Source organism: Puma concolor, chromosome A2 (assembly GCF_028749965.1).
Source record: "Puma concolor isolate L17-30 chromosome A2, mPumCon1.1.hap2, whole genome shotgun sequence".
In the NCBI taxonomy this organism is placed as follows: Eukaryota; Metazoa; Chordata; class Mammalia; order Carnivora; family Felidae; genus Puma; species Puma concolor.
In genome coordinates, this window is record NC_141668.1 from 127,787,458 (window position 1) to 127,810,301 (window position 22,844).

General features: G+C 34.5%; 1 protein-coding gene across 1 annotated transcript in view; it reads right to left on the reverse strand.

The window, feature by feature from the left end:
- CNTN6 (contactin 6) overlaps positions 1-21,193 on the reverse strand; it is a 290,327-nt gene extending 269,134 nt beyond the window's left edge. The window contains 1 exon segment of the mRNA XM_086697579.1: positions 20,715-21,193. The gene's annotated coding sequence lies outside the window, so the exon portion shown is untranslated.
- Between the last annotated feature and the right edge of the window lie 1,651 nt (positions 21,194-22,844).

Here is a 22,844-nt window from a genome sequence, read left to right on the forward strand (position 1 = left end):
AACTACTGTGCTTCTTTGAAACATTTAATTATATGTTGTGATGCCTCTGTGAGATCACTGGGATGCTCTGGGGTGTCTTGGCTTCCAGTTCAGGAATGGAGAGTACACTGGCAAAACCCACTGATTTTTGGCAAAAGACCCTGGTTTTAAATTCTGGCTCCATGTTTGTTTGTTTATTTATTTATTTATTTATTTATTTAGAGCACAAGAGAGAGTGGGGGAGTGGTAGAGAGAGGGACTCCCAAGCAGGCTCCATGCTGTCAGTGCAGAGCCTGACACAGGGCTCGATCTCATGAACCGTGGGATCCTGAAATGAGCCAAAATCAAGAGTCAGATACTCAACGGACTGAGCCACCCAGGTGCCCCTTGGCTCCACTGTTTAATGGCTCTTTGAGGGTAAATAATTTTCTTTGGCCCTCTGGGCCTTATTTTACTTACCTGTAAAACGTGGAATGGTATCACTTATCTCTTAGGGTTTTTATGAGAGTCAATGTGTTAGTCCATGTGAAAAACTTGGGAATCATTACTAATGTGAACAGAATATCAGGCATTTGCGATACAGATGAGTCAAATGCTGCATGGGTGTCTTATATATCCTCAGTGGGCTACCACTTTCCCTACACTACCTACAACATTTTTTTATCCATAATGAATCTAATGAAACTATACTACTTGAAACTCACTAATTACTATATGTCAGGCACTGTGCTAAACCTTTAGATTCATTAATGCCAATCAATCCTCTGAACAACCATAAGAGAAAGAGCTACTATTATTTCCCAGTTTCATAGGTAAGAAAACTGGTGAAGCTAGAGAAGTCAAAAACTATGTCCCAGTTCGACTAGCTTCAACTTCAGCGGAGCAGTGTTCAAATCTACATGTGCCTGACGGCCAGTGTGAATTCTTCACTACTCCTTCTTCTCTTGAACCAAAAGGGAAAGGTAGATTCTATCTCTACAATGAGAATCTCAGATCTTCTCATGACTGAAAGATGAAGAAGGGGTCGTGAAAACAGGTGCAGGCTGGGGGCAGGATCCAGGAGGCCTTATATTCACATCACTCACCATGTGGGCTTCATCTCAATGACAATCCTGACAACACTGGCAACCTGCTCATCATTTTTTTCCTCAAGTACTGATTTAGAGTAGGAGATAGAGAAATCCTCAGGGCTGCTGAATATTAAATGAAAATCTTAGCGGCGTCATTATAAGATATGTCACCTTACTGCAGGATTCATCTATAAAATGAATTTATTTTCCCCAAATTTGCCGTCTTCAAGAGAAACTATTTTAGAAATGTTCAGAAGCTGGATGTGAGCATAGTCCACCCTCCAAGAAACAATGGATGGTATTGATTTCTTCCAGCCACTCACACCTCCATATGAGTTTATGGGATCCTAAATCAAGAAGCAATTTTTGTTTTTTGACAATGATATAGAAAGTACCTACTTTCTCCATGATAGTATACCTGCTTTATGTGGTTTTTCAATTAAAAAAAAAAAAGGTTCTTCTATTGTTGAGCAGAGTTGTGTATGTTTTAAAGTCAAACTTATAAAAATGAATATTTACATATCTTAAATCAAAAAGCAATTCTGCTCTTCTGACATTAATATTTAAAAAGATGATTTCTCCATCTCTTTGTAAGACTTTGTTGAATGCCTCTGATGTAAACATCAGATGTAGACAACATAAAGCACTTTTCCTGAAGAAGGACACTGGTCTAGTACATTTTTGGCCATGTAAAATATACAAGAGTAATACAGCAGCTGAATAGAAGTCCTCAGATATAATACAACAATTTTTAAATGCCACCCATAAGTAGTTTAAAATTCACCTGCACATGAAAGCAACTAAACCTACTGGGAGAAGAAATATATGAAATATGTAAAAAGTTATAATAAAAGAAAAGAGGAAGAGGAAGCATTAAAAAAATTTGGAACTGCCAGTATTTCCTTTGTCAAAAAGCCGACACGGCTGTATACAAATACAAAGCATGTGTGTGCATATAAACAGATATATGAATTTATTGCTTTCCCTCTTAATTGATATCACAGGATCATCATCAAAACAGGTAAAGGAAGAGAATAAAAAAAGATGCCATTTTTGTAGCTATTACTCAGATCCTCTTTTCAAATCTGCTCAAGAGGCAATAAATAATATAAAATTAATTATTGTGCATTCTAAATAAGAATATAGTGTATATACAGACTCAAAATACCTATATACTGTTTTAAAAGGTCAACAGAAGCAGAACTACTGGTTCTGTTTAGAGTTAAAAATCATATCCAAGAAGATAAGGTTTTTTTTCAACCAGGAAGAGAAAAAAACAATAGCAGATAATATCTTATTTGCAGTAGTATGGCTTCTTTTAATATACTGTAGGTTTTATTTTCTTCTGGCTTTAGTAGATTTTAAACAAGAAAATTAACAATAAAAGGTTACAGACTGTTTCAGAACATTACATTATTTTACTGTAAAATTTTTCACACATCTACAAAGAGCTAACTTTTTTTTTTTTTTTTTTTTTTTTTTTTTTTTGAGAATGAATAGGGAAACCACAGCCACTGGATTTGCATTTTAAAATCTGAGACTCAGTGTCTACTCTGTAGTCTTGGGCAAGTCTCTATCTCCATACAACTCAGGCACTATGAATTAATATCCACATTATTAGAGTTTCATGAAATGCTATTTTCCTTTTAAAATGTTAAGCTTAATTGACACGGGTATATTTTTTATAATGTTAGTAAAATTTTAAAAACCTACATTTTCGCCATGGTTAATATTAAATTATTTGAAGTTGAATAGACTGAATATATGTAAACAATCAGGCTCACTGATAACTTAGACTATTATAATTTCCTTAAAATTTTAAATATTTATAAAAATAGAAATATTTTGTTTTCTTGACTGTTTTAGGTGTCTTGCCAATCAACCCTAGGACCCTAATAAAGAAAATCCTTCTAAGTATTTAATTTTTTTAAATATGAAATTTGTTGTCAAATTGGTTTCCATACAACAGCCAGTGTTCATCCCAACAGGTGCCCTCCTCAATGCCCATCACCCACCCTCCCCTCCCTCCCACCCTCCATCAACCATCAGTTTGTTCTCAGTTTTTAAGAGTCTCTTATGCTTTGGCTCTCCCCCTCTTTTTTTTAACATTTATTCATTTTTGAGAGTGAGACAGACAGAGTATGAGCAGGAGAGGAGCAGAGAGAGGGGGAGACACAGAATCTGAAGCGGGCTCCAGGCTCAGAGCTGTCAGCATAGGGCCGGATGTGGGGCTCGAACTCACAGACTGCAAGATCATGACCTGAGCCGAAGTCGGACACTCAACTGACTTAGCCACCCAGGCGCCCCTAAGTATTTAATTCTTGTATATTACTCTCATAAAATAGTAAATCTTAACTTCTCTCAAACATTTCAAAACTTTTTAAAATAAAAATTAGTACATTTTTAATACTTTTTGATTTAAACTGCTACCTTTAAAGCCTGATATTTAATTACAAAGGTACAAGTCTAACTGGGCAGAGACTCCTCAGAGTTTAAGTATGACAAGCATTCTACACACACACACACACACACACACACACACACACACACCACCACACACAGAAACCAGTTCTAATTAGCACAGACTCAATCCTAAACTTAACTCAAAGGTATTAGTATCATGGGTTTCATTTGTCATCTATATTTCATTCAAAAACATCCCATGTTAAAAGACTTTTATCCTCTAAGGAGTTTGACTACCTCCAATGAATTTTAACTTTGTGGGGGGCAGAAATCTGAGGACAAAATTTAGGTGCGGGGAGCTACCTTATGTCTTGGGTGATTTTCTGCCATATTACTCACATAGACACACGGAACCTTAATTATAATTATATTATGATAACAACTGGAGATTTCAAATTTAAACTCTTCAGATGAAGGTGGATTTTGTGGGTCCTAGTTACTCTTAAACAGTTTCTTGTGAGTCAGTTTTGCAACCGTTGACCCCGGTTACAGCTAACTTTGTTCAGCAAACTCCTCACAGCTCAATTAAGTCCATATGTATTTCTTATTATTCTCATGTGGCTGGACCACAACTCTTATAAATATTTCTCTGCCGTAGGGGTCACAACTCTGAAATCATAATTATACACATTAGCAGCTAATATAAAAACTGAAAGTCTATAGAACAGAAAAGTGTACCATCTTCAGAAATTCACCTGGAGCATGGTCAAACATTACTAAACTATTCAGTGTTTATTACTCCGGAAAATTTTAAATTCTGGGCCATTTCATTTTGATCTTTTAAAGTCTAAAATATGATTAATGACATATTTAAAAAGCAATCTAATTTTAAGCAGAGGAAAGGTTATTTATTTTGCCCTCTCACAATATACACAATAAAAAGTGGCATTTTTGACATCTACATGAATGGCAACTGCAAATGAATGTTCTTGAATTTGCTATGAATAAATATGCAGTCACATCATAATTATATAGAGAAGTGAATCAATTTAACAGTTAGTTTTCAAATGAACAATGGAAATTTTAAGGAAATAGGTATGCCATAAGTATTATTTTAAAGCAAATAAGATATATGATAGTCATTTCTCTAGCTTTCATGTGAAAAAGTACCTACTTATTAACCAGGTCTACCGAGTTTCTCTTACCTACTAATATCATAATGCTTGAGGAAATCAGTGTGGTTTTAATATTATCACCATTAGTGACCACAATGATGTATGTTAGCAAAACAAAATAATCATGCTACAAAACGGAAATCCACATGGTGACACACATTGTAACAATGAAATTATGCTTAAAAAACAGATTTTTTGGTTATTTTTTGTACTTCTAAATTGTTCTACAAGCCCAGAGAAATATGTGACAGTCTTTGGGTAGACTCCTAACCAACAATATTTACAACCTGATATAAAATAACATTCAAGACCAAAGTATATTTAAGAAAATCACTTATGATAATTATGAAGGTTTTTGAGAATGAGAAGAAAAAGTCCTCCATATTCTTGACTTGAGTAAATGGGTATCTGTCAAACTGCTCTACTCTTCTCCCTCCAGCTCACCTCAAAGTCCAAAAACAGCACACATGTCTTATATTTTGGACTAGGTTCCAGTTCTAACCAACTCTGCACATATAACACACATCAAGGTGAATATGAATCCAACAGAGATTTCCTGTCAATTTCCTAGGAAAGAAGGAGGTAGGAAAAAAGGCTTGCATTTATAGCACTTAAAATTTTTAAGGATTTGGGGCGCCTGGGTGGCGCAGTCGGTTGAGCGTCCGACTTCAGCCAGGTCACGATCTCGCGGTCCGTGAGTTCGAGCCCCGCGTCGGGCTCTGGGCTGATGGCTCGGAGCCTGGAGCCTGTTTCCGATTCTGTGTCTCCCTCTCTCTCTGCCCCTCCCCCGTTCATGCTCTGTCTCTCTCTGTCTCAAAAATAAAAATAAAAAACGTTGAAAAAAAAAATTAAAAAAAAAAAAATTTAAGGATTTGAAAATCCAAAATTAACCACATATAGCTTTCAGAGACAAGCGTATGCCACGAAACTCTTGGTACATATATTTTTTAAAGTTTGTTTGTTTGTTTATTTTAAGAGAGTGAGAGCAGGGGAGGGGCAGAGAGAGAGGGAGTGAAAGAATCCCAAGCAGGCTCTGCACTGTCAGTTGCCGGGCTTGAACCCACCAACCCTGACATCGTCACCTGAGGCGAAATCAAGAGTCAGACGCTTAAGTGACTGAGCCACCCAGGCACCCCGAAACTCTTGGCATATTTTTAATAAGGGTGCATTGATTAGGGGTCTGCAATGTGAAAAATAGGAAGCTTGAAGATACTTCATAGCATTATGTTTTCCTTGTAAAAATTTTGACTGTAAGTGATTGTAACTGTTTTACTTATTTAATGCTCCATGACGAACAACCTCAAAAATTGGTGGTTAAGGGGAACCTGAGGGGTTCAGTCAGTTAAGCATCTGACTTCAGCTCAGGTCATGATCCCGTGGTTTATGAGTTCAAGCCCGCATAAGGCTCTGTGCTGACAGCTCAGAGCCTGAAGCCTGCTTCAGATTCTGTGTCTCCCTCTCTGTCTGTTCCTTCCCCCACTCACACTCTCTTTCTCTCTCAAAAATAAATATAGATTTAAAAAATTAAAAAAAAAATTGGTGGTTAAAACAATTCATTATTTCTCACCCACAAAGTCTGGCTTCAGTCAGTTAAACATGAATTCAAGTAACATATATCATCTCTGGGGTGTTGCAGTGGCAGTTAAATGCCAAAACCCGGGAATGAACCAGTGGGTGAGGTTGAAGGTGGGGAAAATGGGGGAAGGGGTTAAATTCCACTTATAAGATAAATAAGTTCTGAGGATATAATGCCCTGCAAGGTGACTATAGTTAAGAATACTGTATTGTATATTTCAAAGTTGCCAAGAGAGTAGATCTTAGAAGTTCTCACTATAAAAAAAGAAAAAAAATGTGACTATGTGAGGTGATGGATGTATTAACTAACCTTATTATGATAATCATTTTGCAAAATATACATATATCAAAATATGTTGCACAGCTTAAAATAACATGTTATATACCAGTTATAACTAAAGAAAGCTGGAAAACAAAATGCAATATGTAGAAAGTGTACTCAGTAACATGCATACTTGATATTTGATTTTGCATTTGTTGTCTGTGCTGTCTCTGCTTAAAGTAGATTGTACTGACATTTTCTGAAAATAAGTCATTGGATAAAATGAGCAAGAGCTCCTGTTTAAAAAAAAAAAAGAAAGAAAAGAAAGATTTAGAGATTATTTTTTCCTGCAGCATAACCCGATTTATAAATGTCATGATTCTAAACCAGAAATAAAACAAGTTTGTTTGATGGCTATTATCTTATTATTAAATATGCCAAACAAAGTGTGAATATATTCCGGTCTAAATCAAACAAAAGAATGTATTTCTAAAATACTGTTAGGCAAATCCAAATATCCCATCTCATTATTTTCCTCCAAAATAAAATGGGATCATATATGAACACCATAAGTTATATGAAGTTAAATGCAGTTTAACAAAAAAATGAGAAGCTCTTCTTCTGAGCATCTGGAAAACCAAGTTATGTATCTCACATTCTTTCAGCTATCTGAATAAGAAATTATCATACACGTCACATGGACAGTCTATTTCTCTGTAATTTATAAATTGTTGCCAAATCCAGAGATGTTTACAATTACAGCTTTACCCTCAAAACTATTTCCTATACCTATGTGCACTTCTGAATTGTCCTGATCTGCCAAATCTCTGAAAGATCATAATATACATCAACTTCAAAGATAGGTCAAATACAATTTGTAGTTCTATAATAAATAACTACTTAAATTTTCTGATTGCTTCATCATGGACTAGATTACTGTGGTTGCCAAGGGCAGAGACATAAATTTAAGTTCAGCATTAATTTTCATTTTAATATGACTTATTTTGTACACCATTAGATTTAGATGACACTGTAATAGTATACTTGGAATAAGCACAAATGTATTTAACTTTATGTTTCTCTGGTAGAATCTATATTCATTAATCAAGCATGTGTTGAGTACCCACCACATGCTAGACCGTGACCTAGGTGCATGACCTATATAAATTTGAAAACACAGTCCCTCTCCTTAGTACACTTCAAATGTATTCATTTACACTTTATGATCTAATGCACAATCTATGTTAAATATGGATTTAATTATATTAAGACTAAGAACAGTAAGTGTACACCCCCTTATAGTTACAAAAACATACTTGGAAACATTAACTCATTCAGTTTTCATGCAGTCCTTTGAATTTTTGGAAGCCAAATGTATGTATATACATACAAACAGAGGTTCAGGGAGTATTTCACACATTTTACGAGGTTTCATGCTTAAAATGCTATCATATTATAAACTTGGAAAAAAGTTTGAGACATGTATGAAAATTAAGGGTGATCTCCTTGATGTGTGATGAACTTCTTGAGCGTGAGAAAAAATGTACAATCTCAATGGAAAAATGGGCAAAGGATATGGGCTGACCTTAATAAAAGGAATAGATACAAACATGCATGAAATATTCAGACCATATTTATGGAAAAAGGATTATTTACAGCAATATTAGAACATAGTTTATTTGTGTGTTTATTTTGCCAATCCAATAGGAGAGTACTCAAAATTAATAATATGTAATGTTGGGGCACCTGGATGGCTCAGTCAGATGCTTAACTGACTTTGGCTCAGGTCATGATCTCAGTTTGTGAGTTCAAGCTCCAAGTCAGGCTCTGTGCTGACACCTCAGAGCCTGGAGCCTGCTTCAGATTCTGTGTCTCCCTCCCTCTCTGCTCCTCACCACTCATGCTCTGCCTCTCTCTCCTTCAAAAATAAATAAACATTAAATTTTTTTTTTAATAATATGTACTGTTTACACGTGTGTGGCAAGGGGAACTCAGGTGCCTGGAAGCACAGATGGAACTGTCTTTCCAAAGGACAATTTAGTAATATGCATGCTAACATATTTAAAATAATACATGCTATTGGAGCACATGAGTGGCTCAGTTGGTTAAGAATCTGACCTCTGATTTTGGCTCAGGTCATGATCTCACGGTTTATGAATTTGAACCCTGCATCAGGCTCTGTGCAGACAGCTTGGAGCCTCCTTGGGATTATTTCTCTCCCTCTCTCTCTGCCCTGCCTCCCACCAAAAATAAATAAATAAACATTTAAATATAAAATAAAATAACACATACTATTTAACACTGAAGTTTTAATACTAGGGATTTATTTTTAAAAAATAATCAGAGACATATGTAAAATACTCAGGAAAAAATATTCAGGTATAGGCATATAGTCATCATAACATTTTTTGTAAGTAGAAAATAGTTCTAAAAAGCTAAATACTTGATGATACATTATTTGTTTGAGAAAATTTATGGACACCCATCCGGTGAAATATCCCTCGGATTCAGGAGAATATTGATGATTCTTCAAAATGCTCACAGCATGTTAATTTACAAGAACAAGTATAAAATAGAACATATAGATTCATCTCAATGTTGTATTTTATACATGCATGCACATGCACAAAAAATGACTGAAAGAATTCTATATCTTGAGTGACATGACAATATTAATATGTATATTTTGCTGCGGTCTCCAAATTTTGTATAATAAAGGTATATAACTTTTATAATCTGAAAAAAAGATTAAAATAAATGATATTCTTGATCCATTTGATACAATTGTGTATTTATTCAAAGAAAACAAAAACATAAATTTGAAAAGATAAGAAAACCCCTATTTTTATCGCAGCATTATTTACGATAGCCAAGATAAAGAAGGAACCCAACTGTCTATTGATATATGAATGGAAAAGACTTGATACACACACACACACACACACACACACACACACACACACACACATACACACATACACACACTGTGAAACATTACTCAGTCATAAAAAAAGAATGAGACCAAGACAAAACAAAACAAAAAACAAACAAACACAAAAAGAATGAGATCTTGCCATTTGTGACAACACGGACGGACCTACAGGGAATTATGCTAAGTGAAATAAGTTGGACAGAGAAAGACAACTACAATTTCAATTTCTATGGAATATAAAAAACAAATGGACAAAGAAGCAAACCACAAAACAGACTCTTGAATACAGAGACAATCTGGTGATACCTAGAGGGGAGATGGGTAGGGGGTTGGGTGAAAAAGGTAAAGGGGATTAAGAGTACAAACTTCCAGTTATAAAATAAGTAAGTCATAGAGATGAAAAGTACAGATTAGAGAATATAGTCAGTAATATTGTAAAGACATTGTAGAGCGACAGATGGTGTCTATGCTTGTTGTGATGAACACTAAGTAATGTATGTAATTACTGAATCAGTATGTTATATACCTGAAACCAATATAACATTGCATGTTAATTCTACTTTGATAAAAAATAATTAAAAATAAGTAAATAAATGATATCCTGTTTGTTTTTTATTTTCCTCACTTGCTATATAGAGTAATTTTCCAAAGTTAGTTAAAATTTGATGTAGTTTGCAAATTATGAACAGATCTCACCATTTCAGTAAGTCCGTAAGTACCATTTAGTTGATGAAAATGAGTAACATTCAGGTAAAGGAGTTGGGACATGTGATTAGAAAATTATGTGAACGTTTATATACTATGAGATGCTACTTTTTGCTAATACATTCTTTTTTAGGCAGATTATGACTTTTTTGCATAACCTAGAATACATAACTATCTATCACTATCAAGGGATAATGATTATTCCGAGCAAATACTTAGCTCTTTTAAGTAGTCTTTTGGTGTTTATTGCTGTATCATGTTATTTTATTCTAAAAAGTTATCCTGGAATTAGATAATATATTAATTTCTAATGCTCATTTATTCAGTAAGTTATAAAATTAACAATGTTGCCATCTAATTTGTAGATATGAATGTTTAATTGAGTTCAAGAGCACATGTTAAAATTTGAAATTCACAATAGCAGGACTCTATACTGCCTTCTTCAGAATTAAATGTCCCAATGCCTGGAATAGCATCAATCACACCATAATTATTCAGTCAATATTTCTGAAATTAATTAATATAATAAAATCACTGTCTACTGTGAGTTGGGCACTGGATATACAAAGAAGAAGTCAGGATCCAAGTCTGCTAGATCTGAGATGTTAGGAGACAGCACAACCAATGGGAATAAAACAAGTTACAATATGACTCAAACTTCTATGACTACCATGTGTTAAAAGAAAAAAAAAAAACAGAGAAAAAAACCCTTTAAAACTATGTTTATAAGACAAGAGCAATAATTAACTTACAGATCATAATTTTCAATCATCTATAAAGGTGAGATTAACAAATTTTGGTGCTCTGAAATGTTATTTAATTAAGCTTTAAAATCACCTTTATTATTGTTTATTAACAGTATGTTTTATTTAATTGTAATATTAATACTGGTAATTAAATATGTTAAATTATTGATCAAAGTTAACTAGAATTTTTGGATAAACTGGGGTGATTTCACGCACAAATGAAAGCACAAAATAAATAATATCCAGTGGCTAAAACTGTGAGAATGGAAAAAAATATTTTAGAACATCCAAAGATATATTTATGAATCTTGATATTTCAGTGGCATAAAATGATTTGTTGTTGTTGTTCCATGCTTCTCTGTGAAAAACATTACCTTTATCTCATAAGTAAAGAAGTCACTAATAGTGAAAGGAAGTGTCTCAAGTATTGCACAGATAAGGAATGTATGTGTTGTGTAAATATATGAAAACTTCTATTTGGCTTTCTATGTTGAACTACACATGGAAAAAAGGTGATTTTGCCTTTTAAATTCCAGCCTCTTTCTATAATAAAGTTGTTTCTGTCATTACATAATCTCTCTGAACATCTTATGACAAAGATGGAAGGAGAGGGAAGTCAGCAAACAAAAAGCTTTCCTTCCCCACCAAAGTTCCCTGTATCTTGACAGAAAGATGCAGATAAAAGCCTCATTCTTCTGTCTACAAACCAAAGAGGCACAGTTTGCACAAAATATAAACTTAAATTACATGTAGTATACCCACGATGTCAATTTTAGGAGAATTTGTGAATACACACTTTTGTGTTAACTTAGAGAGAGGAATGTCTGAATTAGTTTATCTGTCAGCAGTACAGATTCCCAATTAAGCATGTTTAAGAATTCGCTGGCTAAAATTAATTCCTAGAGAAAACATCTTCATCTTATACTTCAAAACAAAATTAACTTAAAAAAAAAAAACTACCTTGTATGAACACTTGAGGAACTGTAACCTTTTCATCCCTAGAAAACTTTAAGGACTTTCTTTAATTTACTCTTATATCAGCCAATAGAAAATTAGCATCATGTCTGATTTCTGACCTTCTCTTTCATTTATTGCTTTTTACTGATTGGAGGACTTTGACACATGCTAGAGAGGAAAATTATGTTCTTTTGCCAAGAGCTCTATTCCAGCAAGTATATTATACTCCTGATATTTACAAAGATCTACAAAAAAGATCTACAAAAAAACAAAACAAAAGACTACAAAAGTCTCCTGACACTGCCCCTTTATCATACAAATGTAAAAAGCCAAATCAATTAAACTTTGAAATTATGGACAAATAAAAGCATTGAAAACAAAATGTCCATATTGGCCTCTTACATACAAGGGTGATAAATTACTAGGAACTTTGCAAAATGTCTTCTTTGAGTTTCTCCTTCCACCTTTAAAAGAACACTAAAAAAAGTTGTTTTTTTTTTTTTAAATCCATCCAATATTCTCACTTTTAATCAACAGAGGTCATCTAAAGAAAGAATGGTCCACTTAGCAATCAGCTTGACTCTGTTATGAGGAATTACTGTGCCGACAAACACTTTGAATAATTTCCTCTACATTTTAAGAATTTGTACACCATTAAACCTAAGGAATTAATATAGTTACCACTCCTAGAGGTTATGTAAACAACACCTACTGGCCAGCCCTTCTAACTAAATTCTGGAGTGTTTCCTAGCATATTTTCTCATTGAATGAACTGTCCTTTTGGACTAAACCAAGTATATTGATACATTAAATTAATATTTGAGGAATTAATGGAAAGAAATATACAACTGACCTTACCTATATCTTATAAGCTAATGTGATGATCTAGCAAACAACTGAAAAATTAAAGAAAACCATCTTTAATTTCTGTGAAGAATCTTATTTTAAACCTAGCATTAACTTGTGGTTCAAGGTTATGGAATGACTGTATGCCTTGATCCCTGCAGCACCACTAAACTGATAGAAAACACACCAAAAGAAATATATGAAGTCATAATACTACCAGAAGAAAATAAAAAGTACCAGCAAGTCAGAAAGCCTGATGACCTCCTAACAGATGGAAAGCATATGAGGAAAACTGCAGTCAACATGGCAGTATATGATACTATGCAATATGATACGGAAAGGTATCATTTTTGTATAGAATGTAATGTATCAAATCCTGTATGTATGTGTGTGTGTGTGTGTGTGTGTGTGTGTGTGTGTATAAAATCAAGGCTATAAATGAGAAAGATAAATTGTAAGAGAACCAAAATAAAGAAGAAAATCAAAGTTAAACTGGTGAGGCTCCAAAATGAGGAAAAAATCTCAGAGTTAGCTGCAATGACCCAAGGAAAAGAGGGCCCTCCATTAAAAAGGAAACTTTCAAGGATTCTACTTATCTGCTGGAAAGAAAGGGTCTTGCAGAAGGAGGCTGAACATCAAGTTTTTGCCAAGCTTAGTTCTAGGGCCAAATTTATTCAATATGTATGTTAAGGTAATTTTAGGCTAAAAATGAACATAGAAACTAGTACCAAATGGGGAAATGACAACAACTCTAGAGGCAAAAGTGAAGCAATGCCACAGAGAAGCATCTTCAATTCTGATAATGCTGGTCTCTCATTGAAATTGACATCTGCTGAAGATGAATCTGTCATAAAAGGAGATGACAAACACCAAAAAGAATAAACCACCATGAGGGAAATTCAGCAGACATACGTAATGAAGTAATTTGTCTGTAAAAAAATCAACTTTAAAATAAGAGAATTATAAGAGAATTATTAAAATAAAAAATTATTAAAATAAAAAAAACTTTAAAATAAGAGAATTTTTAAAATAAGCAATAGAAATTACAGAAATCCAAAATATTTGCTGAAAAGAAAAATAAATTTATGAAGTACAAGGGAGAGGAAAACACAGTGAAACACAAAAAAGAAAAGTATTGGGGCGCCTGGGTGGCTCAGTCGGTTAAGCGTCCAACTTCGGCTCAGGTCATGATCTCCCGGTATGTGAGTTCGAGCCCCGCGTCGGGCTCTGTGCTGACTGCTCAGAGCCTGGAGCCTGTTTCAGATTCTGTGTCTCCCTCTCTCTCTGACCCTCCCCCGTTCATGTTCTGTCTCTCTCTGTCTCAAAAATAAATAAACGTTAAAAAAAAAATTAAAAAAAAAAAAAAAGAAAGGTATGAAAATAAATAAAACAAGTCAAAGACAGAAGAAAAGAAGAAGGTTCAAATACTTAATGAGCATCTTGGAGAAAAGAGAGATGGAAAAGAGATAGGAGTAAATATATAGTAGCTGAGAATTTTTCAAAATTGAAGTTAGACATATTTAGGAGCTTGTCGACGCCAGAATGGTATATATTTAAAACAAATCCACACCTACGCACATTGTAATAAACCCAAAGATGTCATTGCAAAGAGGAATTTTTAAAATCTACCAGAATGAAAGAAAGACAAATATATCTTCAAAGATGTCACAGTTAGACTATGAGCAGTCTTCTCAGGAGCTAAATTATATTCCAGAAGAGCAGTGAACAGAATATGCACAAAATGTTGAGAAGAAAGTTAACAAGGTTAACTTGGAATTCTAGAATCAACTGCATTATTATTTAAAATGTGAGTAAAGTAAGTAATTTTTAGAAATATAAATTGTAGGAGCATTTAAGACCGTTTCTATAATGACCTTCAAATGGTCTTCAGTACACACAAAATGAACCTAGGAGATGTATGTATATGCACTAAGAAGAAATGGTTAATAAGCAACTCAGAAAAACATGTCATAAATCTAAATAAACGTTGACAAAAAGTGTTAGGAGAAGTTTAAAAATAAAGTGAAAATAAAAGAGTAGCAACATGGACATTGGCAGAAATATCTTGGAGGAAATTTAAACAAGCCATTGTCCTGTTTGTAAAAAGGATAGCTACATTATCTTTTGCTTTATTAGAAAAAACAAAGTTTCATTTTTTGTTAAAATATGTATGTTCACTAAAATGTAATAGAGTATCTGATTTCTAAGCTAGTAAAAATCGCAAAAAAATGAGTATAGAATGCTTCATACACCCAATAAAAGTCAGTCAATAAGTACAATAAAATAAACTGTTGAAAAATATCTTTGGCGGGGCGCCTGGGTTGCTCAGTCGGTTAAGCATCTGACTTCAGCTCAGGTCACGATCTCCCGGTCCTTGAGTTCGAGCCCCGCGTTGGGCTCTGGGCTGATGGCTCAGAGCCTGGAGACTGCTTCCAATTCTGTGTCTCCCTCTCTCTCTGCCCCTCCCCTGTTCATGCTCTGTCTCTCTCTGTCTCAAAAATAAATAAACGTTAAAAAAAAAAAAAAGAAAAATATCTTTGGCAAGTGGGACTAGAAATATGTGGGAAGATATCAATTTTTTAAATTTTATTATCTTTCCTATCAGATCAAATTTTATTATTGTTTCCAGCTTCACAGATTACTTTTTTAGGATTTTAAAATTTTAATAAGAAAAAAACCCAGAAAAAACAAAACCATTACCAACAGGAAAGAAATCACAAATATTTTTTGATGGTTTTCTTTGGTGAAAGGGATTATGGCTTATTCTTTTCTTCTGTTTTTGTGTATATTGTTTTTATAATGAAAAAATTAAATAAACCATTTTTATTGATTACCTCTGATTGCTTGGTGCATGCAGAAATACCATTTCTATTTTTAGGCTATGTAAATCTGAAGGCCAGCATCTCTGAATCTTGTCACAAGATTCCCTGAGCTCCCTTTTCATATCTAACTATAATTTACACCTCCAAATTTAATTCTCTATTAATTACCCAGTATAATTGATGAGATGATGCTTATAATATTCACTTTTTTATTGTTTTATATCATATTTTCTCAGTCAATCCCAAGGCTCATAGACAAATGTTGTAATAGTAACACTAATATAAAAATGATCAAACAACTAATACAAAGCGCTTATTAATTTCAAAGCCTTCTCCCAAGGTATTTTTCACACATTAACCTATTTATTCCTCTTGCTTTGATTGTGAAGTCAGATCTACTATTATCTCCATTATGGACAGGAAACAGGGGTATTGAGAGGCTAAGTTACTTTCTTGAGACTACAAACCTATCCTGTGCCAAATGTAGAGACGAGCGAGTATATAGCTGATGTATGATCCTTCTGCCTCCAGAAGCTGGTGTCACTTTATACATACTAGAGAGGATGGAATATCTTTTACCAGTAAGATCATGTGTTTTCTAATTCATAGGACACGTCATTCTCTTATGGCTTCTTTAAAAAAATCTCAATATCTAAGTGATTTTATTCATATCTTCATTTAATTGGAAGCTTGTTACGTATAAATTTTATGCCCACCAAATTTATGTCATAAAATATTTGAGACTCCTAATTTTGATTCATGCTACTAGGACCCTAATTCACTCTAAATTACCTTAGGATTCTTTGTAAGATAGTTAACTAGGCCATAGACTTCATCACTAAAGACTGACAGGAAAATTAAAGAATAAGAGAATAAAAAAGGAAAATGTGGGGCGCCTGGGTGGCGCAGTCGGTTGGCGTCCGACTTCAGCCAGGTCACGATCTCGCGGTCCGTGAGTTCGAGCCCCGCGTCGGGCTCTGGGCTGATGGCTCAGAGCCTGGAGCCTGTTTCCGATTCTGTGTCTCCCTCTCTCTCTGCCCCTCCCCCGTTCATGCTCTGTCTCTCTCTGTCCCAAAAATAAATAAACGTTGAAAAAAAAAATTAAAAAAAGGAAAATGTAATCATAATAATAAAGAATAAAAGAATAATAAAAGAGAGCCCAATGACTGCTTTTTGTCCTTCTCTAGTATACCCTATTATGCCTTCATCATAACAAGTATTTAATGCTAGAATATATAGTGTAGACAAACATGATTTTGACTAGAATAGTTCTTGTCAATATGAATAATGGGAATAATTTAATTTTCTAATGAAATTTCCATTTGAAAGAATTCTTCTAAGCTGAAAGATTTTTATTTAAAGTTCATTTAAGAGATTTTTATTCCTCTATTGTTCTACAGAAACAACAGAAAGAAAAACATAGTGATGTTGATGGGATGCAAAATCAAAGTAAAAAACCTTCTGTGTTTAATAAAAATGTAAGTGAGTACAACCCCAAAACATAGATTCTGAAGCACAATTCCACTGCTGCCAAATACTAAAAACAAACAAACAAAAAAACAAGCAAAGAAAAACATGGACCTCCATGAAGTAGGTGGATGGAGTCATACAGGAAAGCTGGCAAGTATTTTCTCCCTTATTTACTTTTAGGAGGATACAGATTATCCCCAAACATGCCAGGTTATACTCCCTTGCCCGCACACATGGACAGATTCCCTCATTATCACATCTCCCACCACAATGGTACGTGGTTCTACAATGTGTTACAATCACTGAACCTACAATGACACATCGCTATCACCCAAAATCCATAGTTCACACCAGGGTTCACTCTTGGTATGGGATATTCTATGGGTTTAGACAAATACACAGTGACATGCATCTACCATGATAGTATCACACAAAATTGTTTCAATGCCTTAAAATCCTCTGTGCTTTCTCTATTCATCCCTTATGCATACATTTTTAAGTAAAAAGAAGATAAAGGGGAAAAAATCTAAGAAAAATGCAATTGAAAAGTATAAATCTCAAGAAGAATCAGCCACAGTTTGAGCAAAGTGCTTAGGCAATTACTCTTATAGGAATTAAATATCTCTAAAATATAATCTTTCTGTATATATTTTTAAAAATAAAAATCAAAGTGAACTAAAAAAGTAGAACATTAAAAATAAAATGGGATAATATGATAGATGTGGAAGACAGAAAAATGAGATCCAACATGCTCATAACTGGTGACCCTGAAGAAAAGGAACAAACGATTTAACAGTAAAAACAGAATGTAACAACAACAAAATTGAAATATAAAAATGAAAATCAATGGGGGACACCATGTTCAAGCAAATTGATAAAGACTAACTCTAGGACATACTCTGGCAAAACACACACACACGCGCACACACACACACACACACACACACACACACACACACACAGCATCATGTAGACACTCATCAGAAAGAAGCAACTTATATTCAAGATGGAAATCTCGTACACATCTAATAACCAGTGGACAGCAACATTCAGTATGGCAAGAATCTCCAGCATTGTTTCCAATAATTACAAGTTTCTAAAGGAGAAAATATGTCTGATTCAAGAAAGATTAATGTGTCTTCCATGTATAAGGCAAAAGAAGAAAATGTTCTATGTAGGCACACAGACAATATACCATCTATGACTATTTCTCTGGTGGTGGGGTATTACTTAACACTGAAATCCAATAACCCAAGAAATAATTCAAAATTAAGAATAGAGGAATGATGAATTATGCAGTAATTGGTAAGGACTGAGGTTTTTCAAATTCCAAGTAAGTCTAACCAATACTGTGTGAATTAAAACAGAATTAAAATACCATAAATCTCAATAACATAAAACTGATAATACAATTGAAGTTCAGGTGGTGTATGTAAGGGAAATAACCATAAAATACATGCGCTAATTTCTTTAAATATCATATTGAAGACTTTACAAGAGATTGTTTAATATTTAAAAATGCATCCTATGAATAGTGACTTCAAACTATTAATACTTTCATAATTTTTGTTCTTACCTCGAGTGCTTTTATTATGGACCTAATATCTCCTTTGGGAAAAAACAAATACCCAAAATTTAGCAATTTCTTCAGTTTCATATCGGCTCATTTTTTTCCTATTTAATCCAAATCTAAAATAAACTCAATACTTTTTTTAAAGGGTAGGGTAAGATCATATTCTTTTAAAAGAACATCTATTATCTATCTATCTATCTATCTATCTATCTATCTATCTATCTACCTATCTATCTATCACTGATCACATTATCAAAATGTTTGTTTTCCCAAAACAAATAAAAAAGTATTCTTCTAAAGTTTCTCTCTCTGTGCATCTCTCTCTGTCTCTGTTTCTCTCTCTCTCTCATTTTGTTATTAGAATTTAGGCACAGGATGTCTCCAAATATCTTGACTGTTATTTACAGGTGACAGGATTTTGTTTTTGAACACTTGTGTTTAGCTTGTTTAGCTTGAGTTATTTTTAAGGAGTATAGCTTCTGCTGCTGAATTCTAATTAATATGGTGTTAAAATATATACATAAGTAAAAAAAATCTTTCATAACCCTCTTCCTTCCAATAAAATAATTAAAAAGGTACAAATTTACTTTTATATTACTATTTTCAGTTATCAAAAACACAAAAGCATACAAACAACTTAATACACTTCATATTCTTTTCCCAAGATAATTGATTCTTTTTTTTCTAAACTTAAAACAAATATGTACTAATTCTCCAAATGACAATGTGAATTTGTTTTCATTAGGGAAAGTTACATGGAGAATACTAAACAAACTATTCTGGCACTTAACTAGAAATGTTCAAAGGAAGTAATGCAATGGCAGTTTATAAATGAGTAGTTTTTTAGCTAAGATGTGATAAGTTATGCATTTATACAACCTCATACAAAGCCTTATAAAAAGTGCAGATTTATATACTTGACATCTTTGGATTGCATAGCCATGATATTGCTTTAAAAAAATCATGGAAGTATCAAAGATGAAAAGACTCTGTGCTTCTGTTTGTGATACAAATCATGACAGTATTTTGTATGTGTGTATTTTGTGTAGGTTTACACATGTGTGTGGGGGGGTGAGGTATGGGAGAGCGTGCTTAAATATATTCTTATAAAATACAAGGCACATATATTGATAAAAGCTTTAACAACAATAATGAAAGATAAACCCATCAGATACATGAAGACTGTTCAAAACTAGAAATTCAATATTCAACATATGGCTCTTTCTCTTAGAAAGATTTTTAAAAACATTGCCACTGTAGATCAGCTTATGAATACCTCATTTTCCAAATTGATTCTATGTAGTTCTACTGTTCTCCCTATTTTTTCTCTCCATATAACTTCTGTTTACTCATTCTGTGAATATTTCTCAGAGGACATAGTCAGGATGCTGATTATTTAAACATAAGTAGTTTTCAATTGGAGAAGCAAGTACTATGAATTCCAATTTCTCCCCAAACCCCCAAAGTTGATAGTATTCCGTTAACATAATGGGCTATACGTGGCTAATCTCAGAGCTCTTATAAGTTTTGTTCCCAAGTCATCAACTTCTGAAACTTTTCATAAACTATTACAGGTACCTTAATACTGAAAGCTTACCTATTGTAAATGAAAAGAAGCGATTATCAGGAAGCTGGGTGCGAAGCAAAACGCCAGAAAAAATTTGGTGGGGTCATGTGACCTCCAGTCTTGCTTTACTCCCCTCCAGGGAGCGAAATCCCTCCCCCAGGAAACTTTTTACAACCATTCCTTTAAATCATCTGTTGGCCAATGTAAACCCCACCCCTCTACCCTACGATGAAAAAAAATTAGCAATCACATTTTCTCATTTGCCGTTACAGAAAGGGCGTGAAGCCATCTGAAAGTACCAGAATTAGCACTGTCATCCCGTCTTGCCCATTAGTTTTACTGCAGCAAAGACTAGTGAAACACTGAAAAATGTACCTGTAGTCTCTCTGTCCCTGGTTTGATCCTAAGCTCCCCAGAATACAGATTCAATACATTTTCTCTCACGAGGAATAAATGCATTTTAAGCATCAACATCATAGAAACATAGCATAAATAAAGCAGTGACTTCTCCCCCAACCCCAGCTTTTACCTGTTATGCTAATACAAAGACATTGAGAGGAAGAAAAGCCGCAGCTTGCCCAGCAAAATTCTCAATGCAGCAGACAGCACAATTTTGTACTTACAGATCTTACCAGGGAAATGTCTCGGGATCTTTACAATTTTTCTGCAGAACTCTGTTTCAAGCTCTCAGCCAGGCATGCTGTGCATCCAGGCAGAACCAAGCCGTATGGAATGTCTATGCAGCTGGGAGATAATGGGACTCTTTTTCCCAGCTGGGACCGCAAGCCTTTTATCCACTGAGTATTGCGTGGCTCTTCTCTGGTCTTAAGCATGAAATACGCTCCTCTCCTGCTGCATTCCTGATGGAACCTAGACAATTAGCTCTTGAGGCACATGTGCAAATCCCCCGTTTGGAATATTCAAAAGGAAAATTCTCCCTAGACTGAAAAAGCAGCTCTATCTTCACCATCCTTCACAGAATCAGACAGAGCTGAGAACAGCTGCCATTCCAGTGGCATTAAAGATTAAACTCACCCTCCCCTTTCTTTGACTACAGATAGTCACTCCTGTTGGGTCATCAGAAAATCTCCTTTATTGAAAACTGGGTCAGGCTAACTACTTATTAGGTTTCCAATAGGAAAGGAAGTAATTTTTTTTTCTTCCTCTGGTCTCACTGCATTGTCATTTGCAAGCAAAGATTAAGCCAGTCAAGGGTCTGCACTGATTTAGACTGTATTCAAACATAAGTAAGCTTTCTGAAGCACACCAGTGACTCCTGCTACTAGTTAAGGTGAAGAGAAAGGGGAAATAAAATCAAAGGGTCTCATGCACTGTCACTAAATCCTTTCTAAAACACATTTTAAAAATATGTGCAGGAGGCTTCTAAAAGATAGAGAAGTGTGTAAAGAAAGTGGAGTCAAGTCCAAAAGAGTATTGCTGTTCTCCTAGGTAACATACTTATAATCTCCAGAGCCCAAGAACAAGTGTGCATGTGTTTGCAAAACAACCCTGTAAGGAAGAGAATGCTGTGCTTCACACCCAGCCTTACAAGTAAACTTTAAGTATGTCTGGGTCTTGTTATTGGTTTGGAAGGGGCTAACTTTTTACTGGAAAAAAAGCTAACAATAACAACAAAAGCTAATGATAGGAAAAACAGTTGCAAACACACAGAGACACTAACCCATATGAACATGGCTACAACATGAGAGCAGAATAATCTCTTGGACTTATTTTCATGTCATAATGAAAAGAACTTCCATTCTCAGCCTCCAAAAGAAAATGGATACGGGGAAAGTAAGTCCACAAATCAAATGTGAATAAATCAAAAGATATCCTTCAGACTCAGTTTGTTTTTATCTGATGAGCCATAAGGTTTCTACGGCTACATTTCATGATTACCTCCTATGAATCTCCATGATTACATTCTTCTGTAAATATATCAGTCATGGACCTCATTTCTACACAGGGTCCAACCACCATCATCCGAGGCTTGAGAAACAATTAATGCTTCTTAACACTAGGTGAACTCAAAATGAGTTCTAATTCATGAGAAAGCAAACTGGATGAATTAGTTTATAGTTATAAAATGTGTCCTAACTGAATGTCTATTTTTTTTAAATTAAAAGTATCTCTGCATCTTTTAAAATCAGTACTATTTATTTATAAAAATGCCAAAATACCTAATTTTGTACTAGGTATGAGAAAAATAGTCCCAACATAGCGGGTTTTTCCTTGAATAGGAACTCATTCACTTTAAAGGACGCTCCTTTAGTTAAATCTCCAACACTCTGGGGCCTCTGGGTGTCTCAGTCAGTTAAGCATCTGACTTCAGTTCAGGTCATGATCTCACAGTTTGTGAGTTTGAGCCCCGCTTCCGGCTCTGTGCGGATACTGTGGATTCTGTCTGGGATTCTCTCTCCCTCTCCCCCCTCCCAAAACAAATAAAAGAAAAAAAATAAATCTCCAACACTTCTACCCCATATTCAAAGACTGTTGATGGCTCTGGTAACTTATTTCACTGATAAGAAAATAAGAATCAAAAGAGAACTTCAGTAGCTCCTACCATTACATCTAGTCACAGGTGCGCACCCGTACCCATAAACTCTGCCTTCACTCGTTCTGCTCTGGGTAAACCACACTCCTTCCTCAGGCCAAGCTCTTCATTGTGCTCTAGTTGCAGTGCTGTCTTACATACTCAAGGGACTGTTGCAGGTATGCGTCCTTCTCTCTTCAGAATCAACAGGTCTCCCTTTTGTATCATT